General features: G+C 38.1%; 1 long non-coding RNA gene across 1 annotated transcript; it reads left to right on the forward strand.

Moving 5' to 3' along the window:
• The first annotated feature begins 1938 nt into the window (after positions 1–1938).
• LOC123651374 lies at positions 1939–4302 on the forward strand. Its single transcript, XR_006740039.1, has 2 exons — positions 1939–3145; positions 3749–4302. It is a non-coding gene; the product is annotated as an uncharacterized LOC123651374 (long non-coding RNA).
• The last annotated feature ends 5978 nt before the right edge of the window (positions 4303–10280 follow it).

Below are 10280 nucleotides of genomic sequence, written 5' to 3' on the forward strand. Positions count from 1 at the left end.
ATCTAGTTTTTTAAAAACTAATTTCAGAGAAAGGGGGGGAGAAACCTCAATGATGACAATCACTGATTTGTTGTCCTGTGTGGTACCTCATTGGGGATTGAACCCACAACTCGGGTATGTTACCTGTCTGGGAATCAAACCCATGACCTGGTTCACAGGTCAGTGCTCAACCACTGAACCACACTGGTCGGGTTTCTGATCAAAACACGTAGAAAAGTAATTCCATGAATCTAGAAACTTTAATTCTTTGTAATAGTATCCAGCTCAAAATGGCAAAATTAGACTTGTATGTTCTTAATTGTATCCTGTTAGGAATTTGTGAAGTTTTTAACCTTTGTTAAAATTTTATATTTCCTCCCCTTCCCCCATTGACCTCCCACTCAAGCCTTGCCCTAGCTGGTTTGTCTTCTGTCTACAGACAGAAAGGTCCCAGGTTTTGCCAGGTTGCTCACTTAATCCCCAGTAGGGAGGGGGCTGGGAGGAGGCAATGATTATCATTGATATTTCTCCCTCTCTGAAATAACATTTCTAAAAGTAGGTAGGCCTTGATAGTATTTGCTGAGACATTTGAAGCATGTGAAAAGGCTAAGATTCCTAGTTCTTGAGGGAAGTAGCCCTGTTATTTGTAACTTGTTTGTACAGGTGAGGAAAATTGTCCAGTTTAAGTGGTAGCCTATACAAGCAAATTTGACACAGCTGCAGGATCTAAAATAAGATTGTTCCAGCCTTCCTCGGCAATGTTTTAACTGCAGAGACTTTGAAAGGGTAGGAAGGAGGGTGACCAGAGTTGAGGAAAAGTTTAGTTGCTAGCTTCCTTTCCACAGAATCTATTGTGTAGGACCCACTGTAGGCTTGCCAAGACTATTGCCTGGTTTTGAGCACCACCTGCTGGCTGCTGGTCACTACAAACTAGTTTTACATTCATGAACAAAGTTATTTTTGCTCTGAGGTTCTACACTTACGGCATTTCCTTGTGTTTTCATCAATGTAAAGACCTCAAAATGTTGTTGAAATTTGATTCCGGGAATTCTGGTGTTTTTCAGGTGTTAAACATGCTGTCTTTAAAACTTAACATTTCTAAAATATTTTTATTGATTTCAGAGAGGAAGGAAATGGGAGAAACATCAATGATGAGAGAACCATTGGTTGCCTTCTGCATGGATCGAGCCCGAAACCCTCCCCCCCCAAGCCAAACATGCTAGAGCTTTTTTAACATCTTATGCCCAGTTATGTGAAATAACTGGGTTTTGATCGCTGTAAAATAATTTATGCCATAATCTTCCATAATTTACCTCCCAAATCTCGGGTGCATTAAGAACTCTATCATCTGGATCAAGGACCTAGCCTGGTAGTGACAATTTATTTTGACCTAACCTTCAACCCAGTCTCTATTTTTTTAGTCTGATTTCTTAAGAATGCATATGGTCTTTTTCAACATTACCCTGGGGTTTTATTTTATTTTTTAAATATATTTTATTGATTTTTTACAGAGAAAGGGAGAGAGATAGAGAGCTAGAAATGATGAGAGAGAAACATCGACCAGCTGCCTCTGCACACCCCTCACCGGGGATGTGCCCGCAACCAATATACCGTACATGCCCTTGACCGGAATCGAACCTGGGACCTTTCAGTCCGCAGACCAACGCTCTACCACTGAGCCAAACTGATTTCGGCTACCTTGGGGTTTTAGTGACAGCGTTTAGATCTTCCTGTGGTGGTTCTAGAAGACTTAGTTCAATGAGAGATTTTGATTTGTAAATATTCCTGGCTCTGATCAGATTATTTGCAGCTAGCAAAGTTACCCCATGACACTAATAGACAACTAAAATCACCTTAGTTTTTTAAATACTTGATATTTAAAAAAATTTTTAGTCCTCACCCATGGATATTTTTTCCATTGATTTTTTGAGGGAGTGAGGGGGGGTGAGGGAGAATATTGATTGGCTGTGCCCTGCACACCCCCCTACTGAGAATTGAGTCTGCAACCCTGGCATGTGCCCTTGACTGGAATTGAATCTGAGACCCTTCAATCCACAGGCCTATGTTCTTTCTATCCACTGACAAACTGACTAGGGCCAGAAGCAGTTTTCAACACAGCTGCTCATTTGAGTTTTGTTCTGCCCAGTAGACTATGCAGACCAGTGAAGAAATCTTGGTTTTCAGTAATTTTCAGTATGGGATGTAAAATTCCTGAAGCATATGGCTAGGACTATCGCTTTAATTTTTATTGAAGTTTATCTTGGTATAATTTCCTGTAAGTTGAGCACTGAGCTAATGCCAAAAGGATTTTTTTCTCTTGGCTGTAGTATTCACAATTCCTGAAATGGCAACTTGAGAAAAAAGGTGTCGATTTCATGTGTGTTAACATGTTTTAGGTTGATAGTCAAATGCTAGTTCATTTGTCATGAAGTGCTGCAGAAATAAATCCAGTCCAGAAAGTTGCATTCTGGAATGAGTTTTAGATTCTGGTGATTGAGAGAGCCATTTCAGATGAGAGAAGAGGGGAAATAATAATTTTTTTTTTTCTGTTTACTTTCCTAAAGTTTTCTCTGATCTGTGTTTGCTTTTCATAACTGCTCCCTCCCCCCCCAAGCCCTTAGTTTCTCCCAAATAGCATCAAAGTCACTGACCAACCTTCATTATTTGCAGATTTCTGGGAACTCATGACTGGTTAAAACAAGAAATGAAGCATAACTATTGTAAACTAGAGGTGCCGTGCAGTCTGGGAGCCCTTGGGGGAATGTCAGGCCCCCCCACTCCTGCTCCCGTGGACATCCCTATGGGAGAGCACTGATTGATCTTGTTGAGATAATTTTGAATCTCGAGCCTACTATCTAGAATGTTAAAATGTGGGCTTTGTCATTTACACATCTGATACTTAGAATTCTGTTTCTGTAGTTTTATTTAAATTATTGGTTACTACTAAACAAAATAGGTCCAAAAACAGACAAGCAGGTATTGCACTAGAGAAATGTTCTTTGATTATGGTACAGCCAATTGCAAATTCCCCTAATAAAATTGCATTACCAAAATTATCTAGGTCATATCTATATTATTATTACCAAGACTATAATCTAGGTCATTTCCCACCATTTTATCAAGGTAATCATGAGGAAATTTTTATCAAATGTTTGGTAAAAGCAAGGTGAAACAGGTGATAGCTTTAAAATTTAACTATATATATATATATATATATATATATATATATATATATATATATATATATAAAGTAAGAAAGTCTAAAGTCTTTTAAAATCCCCTCAAGTCAACTTTGAATATATTCATTGAAATTTAAGTTCAAGGTGGGAATAAAATCTCTACTAGGAATTTAAATTTTCTATGTTAAGCAATTATGGTTTCCCTAAAGAGTTCAAGTAGTTTGGGCTTTCTGTCAAACTTTATGCTTAGAATAGATCAAAGCAACAGCACATGCAGTTTGGATAATGCTTTTAACACAATCTCCTTTGAGACATTATCTAAAATGTAGGATATTGATTTGATAAAGCAGAATAGATTTTAAAATAGCCATAGTCCAAAAAGTAGGTAGTTTTGTTTATTCTGGTGAGAGTAACTGGCAGCAAAAGCTGACAGAGACAGGGTGATGTGATCCTGCAAGTGTGGTTTCCAGAAGTCAAAGGACAGATGGTCATTATAGAAAAATCATAAAATATTCCACTTGGTTAAAATTTCAGTAAAATCATGTGATTGAGAGAATATCCTAGTTGGTAAAATGTTTGGTAAAAGCAAGGTGGAGCATGATGGAATAGTTCTCACCCTCTGGTGACGCAGCTGCAACATTTTCTGCGGTCTGGGTTGTAGGCATTAAGTACAAGGACTGCAGCTATGTCATTGCAAAAAAAAAAAAAAAAAAAGAGTGGGGGGGCCTGACAGCCTCACCTTAGCTATTGTCATACTTTGTTGATTGACCCTTTGGACCTCTGTTGCACCTCCTACAGGATTCTGCATAGAGCTGACAACTCAGTTAAATGTCGTATGAGAAATAAGGTGGCTTTTATTACATTATGGTTAGATATAGAAACTTTCTCATAACCAAGTCTTATATGAAAGGGAATACATCTCTTGGAACTCAGTTTCTCATATATAGAACTGTTCATAAGTGTTTTTCTTCAATGTCTACCTGACTGAAGTTTATTAAACTGCCCCACCCTTGAGGTTGTTCTTTGTGAAACTGGAAATATAGAAAATCCAGTAAGTTTCCTTTCATTGTTTGAAATGTGTGTACACACACATACGGAGTCTGGTCTTGTAATACAGTATAGTCTAAAAATGCTTTCTTTAAAATTTAGGCAGTGTATTTTTTTTCTATATCTAATTGTACTGTTTTAAATTTGGATTGTCGCCGGGACCGGTTTGGCTCAGTGGATAGAGCGTCGGCCTGTGGACTGAAAGGTCCCGGGTTCAATTCCAGACAAGGGCTTGTACCTTGGTTGCAGGCACATCCTCAGTAGGGGGTGTGCAAGAGGCAGCTGATTTATGATTCTCTCTCATCGATGTTTCTAACTCTCTATCCCTCTCTCTTCCTCTCTGTGAAAAATCAATAAAAATATTAAAAATAAATAAATTTGGATTGTCCATATCTTAAAAGGCTATAGACCAACTATAAAAGAGAATTCAGAGAACTACCAACATAAATAAATATTAAAAATGAATTACAAGGCACGGGATTTAAAAAAAAGCTTTTTGCCCTAGGAACCTATTAAAATTTTTTTAAATTGATTTTGTTAGAGAGAGAGAGAGAGAGAGAGAGAGAGAGAGAGAGAGAGAGATTTGTTGTTCCACTTATTTGTGCATTCATTGGTTGCTTCTTGTAAGTTTCCTGACTGGGGATCAAACCTGCAACCTTGGCATATCGGGATGACACTCTAACCAACTGAGCTACCTGGCCAGGGTTACAAATATACCATTGTCTTCAGGTATACCAAGAGTATTTTAAGTTGGCAGAAGATGCTGTTCAAAGGGAAATTTATTCTAAGTCCCCATTCAGCCTCTAAGCTCTTGGTGAGCTATAATGGCTTGCTAAGCACAGCAATTCCACAAATACTTAGCATGAACTGAAGGTTAAATAAAGAGAAACAGACTTATAGATCATTTAGAAGGGATGGAGAAACTTATCTGGTGGAGGACCTCTGGTCCTTAGGAAAAACAAAAACAAAAAAACACCACTAAACATTGCAGAAAGATATTCTGAAGACCCATGCTCAACAGCTACTTGCAATTATACTTTAGTCATATTACTTAACAAGCTACAGCATAGGAAGATATAAACAAGACTTGGTTTTTAAAGCTTTAAAACATTACTTTGAGGAATACATTGATGTAAAAGAAACCTAATGTATTAGAATTTTTCCATCAGGATGTAGTGCTATTCAAATAGATTAGTCTTTTTTGAACACTTTTTACTAGGATCCACAGTAAGTAATATATATTTTCTATTACAATACAGTATAAGCACACCCTAGTTTATGGCCTCTAAGACATTTTCAATTGGAAGTCACAAATGCTGCCAATCATAATTGTGAGAATTAGGGAATGATTATAGAGCATATACCAATTTAGAGATGATAAAATACAGGAAAAAATATGCATTTTAAAATTGGTGAAGTATAATTTGTATATAAATCACTGAGACAAATTTCAGAGTATAGTACTTATACTTTAGCCTATACTCGTCCAGGCAGACATTAAAGTGACTTAAAGCTTGCATTAGAAAATAATTTGGTCTTGTCCACAAATCACTGCAGCCCACCTCTCATCGGAACAGAGTGACTTCATTCAACTTAAATTTCTGTAATAGAATGCAAGTTTAGTTTTCTGCACATACAGATTATTTGTATTCTAGGTTCCTGAGCCAGCACACACTGTAAAATTAATTGCAATTTAGTTTCTGCCAAAAGCAGCTGAGACAATGGCTATTTATTGAAGCATGCTAGTGGTTCTCACAGTTGGCTAGGCGTCAGAATAACCTATGGAGCTTGTTAAACACAGATGCCAAGACCTTTCCAGGCCAAATGAATTAGAATTGCTTGTAATAAGACTTGGCCATCTACTTTAATAAGCTTTATGGGAATTCTGATGTCCAATCAGATTTAGGAATCATTGATCACGGGCTTGCCAGTCATACATTCCTTTAGTTTTTGTTTTTACATAATGCTTATTGATTATATGTCATACTAGAAAATTAACCCTTGGAAAGTGTACAATTCAATAGTATTTAGTATCTTCACAGAATTGGACAACCATCACCACAATCTAATTTTAGAACATTTTCATCACCTTAAAAAGAGTTGTCTTTTTTTTTTTTTTAATATATATATTTTATTGATTTTTTACAGACAGGAAGAGAGAGGGATAGAGAGTTAGAAACATCGATGAGCGAGAAACATCGATCAGCTGCCTCCTGCACACCCCCCATTGGGGATGTACCCACAACCACAGTACATGCCCTTGACCAGAATCGAACCCGGGACCCTTCAGTCCACAGGCCAATGCTCTATCCACTGAGCCAAACCGGTTTTGGCAGAGGTGTCCTTTTTAATGGCAAAGAAGCCACCCAGAAGACTCCTTCCACAATTCAGTCAGTTTCACACCTCAGGCCTAGGCCAAATGCTAGGGGGATTGCAATGAACAAGATTGGCTTAAACTTTGAAGATTTACCTCCTGCACTTAAGAAGGGAGTAAACAAAACCACGGTTCTTTTGGCAAGGCAGAGGGCAGTGGACAGACATGGTTACTGGGAACTCAACTGGCAGTGTTTATCACAGGCAAGTTAGCTAATGTCTCCAAGTCTTGTTTCCCTTGTCTCTGGAACAGAACGGCTTTGTTATGGGGTTAAATGCAATAATGCATATCTGGCACACAGCAAGCATTAAGTAGTAGCTACCTTTATATAAAATCACTAATGAAAGCATTATTTTCCATAAATGGCTTTTATGGCTTTTAAATGTTTTTATTGATTTTAAAAAACATATTTTTATTGATTTCAGAGAGGGAGAGATGGAAACATCAGTGATGAGAGAGAATTATTGACTTGCTGCCTCCTGCTCACCCCCTACTGGAGATCAAGCCCCTCAACCCTGACATGTGCCCTTGACCACAATAAAACCTGGGACCCTTCAGTCCGCAGGCCGACGCTCTATCCACTAAGCTAAACTGGTTAGGGCAGGTACATAGTTGTTAATATTTGTGTCATAAATATTTTTATTCTCTTTATTCAGTTAAGTTTTACTTTTGCCATCTCTTACCTTCAGTAATATTCATTCATTCATCCATTCATTCAAAAAATGTCCCTGTCCTAGCTGATTTGGCTCAGTAAATTCTGCGGACTGAAAGGTCCAAGGTTCAATTCCAGTCAAGGGCACGTCTGGGTTGTGGATTCCATCCCCAGTAGGGGGCATCCAGGAAGCAGCGATTAATGATTCTCTCTCATCATTGATGTTTCTATCTCTCCCTCTCTCTTCCTCTCTAAAATCAATTAAAAAAATTATATTTTTTCAAAGCATGTCCCCTGTGTCTATAATATGCATTACCTGCACTCAAGAGGCTTTTATCTTGTTGAGATTAAGGTAAGACAGATCTTAAAAATAAGGCGGAATGAAGTCAGTGCAATACTACAAGTGCTGTGAAGAGGAAGCCTAAAAGGAACAATTATCTTCTCTGTGTGCCTTCCAGCAGAAGCGGCTCTGTCTGCTCTGAATGAGCCTCTAGTCACTTTTGGGGGCTTTCCGTATTTCTGACCACTTCCCTTGGACAGGGCATTTTCTCAAAGTTAGTATTTTTTTGAAGTGGAAAAGCCATGCTATTCCAATCTAGGTTGAAACTCAAAAATGGAAAAAATATTAAAACAATCAGTAATAAAATCCAAACTCTTGGCTATAAGGTAACTATAATTCAAGGCTATGATGGTTTAATTTAGCATAGGTCTCTATCTTTCTCCTCCCTTCTGCCCCCATAATTTTACAAATGTTTCCTGTCTCCTAGCTGTTTCCTCTTTTGATTTTGGTATCTGATGAACTTTAGTACCTATAACTATTATATTAGGCAATGTGGTCTGCAGTGGGTAGAGGAAATCACAAGTGTGACCAACTTCTGACTATTCTCATTTCTGGGAAGTTTCTATTAAATAGCTGGACTGAGTAAGGTTACATTGTTAGCTTATTTCTTCCTAGGGCATCCTAGTCTATAGCACTTCTGGCAAGCAGCACTAGAGAAAGGCTGTTTTGAAAATATTATTTCAGGTCAAGTAATTTTGTACAAGCTAATATATTTTAAATTGCAGATTTGAAGAAGTTTTACGTTCTAAACTAAATGGAAGAATGTATAACAAATATTTTTCATAGAACATTTTCAGTGAGAGTTACTATTGTAACAGAATTGCATTACAAAACTTAAATTTCTTTATATGTGTAGTGTCACTAGCCCAATTAAAGCTGTCAAGAAACTCTCAAAGCATTTAAGAACTTTCTATATCCTCAAAATAAATTTTTATTATATTTCATTTCATTCAATGAGCACTCCATTCACTGCTTTTACTCTTCTATTTAATCAGAAAAAAAATAAGTTTAAAAACAGTGGTTTCCTTTCTAGTGTTAAACAATTACCACAAAGTACCTTGAAAAAATATGTAGTATTGTTGTAAACATTGCCTCTGCAGTAAGAATTATGCCCAGAATAGCCATGATAACTAAAATTAACATTTTTTGAAATTGCTAAATCAAATATCAAGAATAATCAGTCATGCCCTAACCGTTTTGGCTCAGTGGATAGAGTAGGGGTGTCGAACTCAATCAGAGAAGGGGCCAAAATCTAAAATCCAGCCTAAATCGCGGGCCGAATGGTTTACTGAACAGTCATAAACTGTCATTGTGATGGAAACGCAGCGGAGTGCAGTGATGACAGCGCGGTGCGGGCCACATTGCAAGGCCTGGCGGGACGGATTTGGCCCGCGGGCCTTGTGTTTGACACATGTGGGATAGAGCATTGGCCTGTGGACTGAAAGGTCCCAGGTTCGATTCCAGTCAAGGGCATGTACCTTGGTTGCAGGCACATCTCCAGTAGGGGGTGTGCAGGAGGCAGCTGATCGATGTTCTCATCGAGGTTTCTAACTGTCTGTCCCTCCCCCTTCCTCTCTGTAAAAAAATCAATAAAATATATTTTAAAAAATAAAAGAATAATCAGTCATGTCCTAACCCAGTGGTTGGCAAACCATGGCTCTCGAGCCACACGCAGTTCTTTGGCCCCTTGAGTGTGGCTCTTCCACAAAATAATAATTTTTCTATTTTATAGGAATTAATCAACATTCATTAATGTACAAAGACAATTACTGATGAGGATTTCCTGTAGAAGTACAGAAATCTTATTAGTCAACTTTCACCCTCCATACTACATTCCAATATTGGAAACCAATTGAATGATTCTTGATAATTTTGTGTTTAAAATTTTTAGCCCTAAGAATTTGTGAGTTCTGAAATTGCCTCCTAATCTAGTATAACCAAATGGAAGACTGCTAATTTTCAGAACAAGTTGAAAAACAAGAGTTTTAATTTGGTACATTTTTATTTTATTTTATTTTATTGATTTTTTTACAGAGAGGAAGGGAGAGAGAGCTAGAAACATCGATGAGAGAAACATCGACCAGCTGCCTCTGGCACACCCCCTACTGGGGATGTGCCCGCAACCAACATACATGCATGCCCCTGACCGGAATCGAACCTGGGACCCTTCAGTCCGCAGACCATAGCTCTACCACTGAGCCAAACCAGTTTCGGCCTAATTTGGTACATTTAAGGGACAAAATCCTTATGAGTTGAGTAAGCAAATCTGCAAGCTAAGATTTTTTTTTTTTCAGCTTTAGTTTTAGGTCCACTTTCCTCTCAAAGAAGATGTTTTTTAAAAATATATTTTTATTCATTTCAGAGAGGAAGAGAGAAGGGAGAGATAGAAACACCAGTGATGAGAGAGTATCATTGATTGGCTGTCTCCTGCATGCCTCATACTGAGGACTGAGCCTGCAACCCAGGCACGTGCCCTTGACCAGAATCGAACCTGGGACCCTTCAGTGCACAGGCTGACGCTCTTTCCACTGAACCAAACCAGCTAGAGCTAAAGATGATTTTTAAAAATGGATATTTAGAGAGAGAAGAAGGGAGAGGAAGAGAGAGCAAAACATCGATGTGAGAGCAAAATACCAAGTGGCTGTGCAACCTGGGTGTGTGCTCAAACTGGGAATTGAATCATCAACCTTTCAGTACATGGGACATCAT

The sequence above is a fragment of the Pipistrellus kuhlii genome, unplaced genomic scaffold (genome assembly GCF_014108245.1).
Source record: "Pipistrellus kuhlii isolate mPipKuh1 unplaced genomic scaffold, mPipKuh1.p scaffold_m20_p_5, whole genome shotgun sequence".
Taxonomy (NCBI): Eukaryota; Metazoa; Chordata; class Mammalia; order Chiroptera; family Vespertilionidae; genus Pipistrellus; species Pipistrellus kuhlii.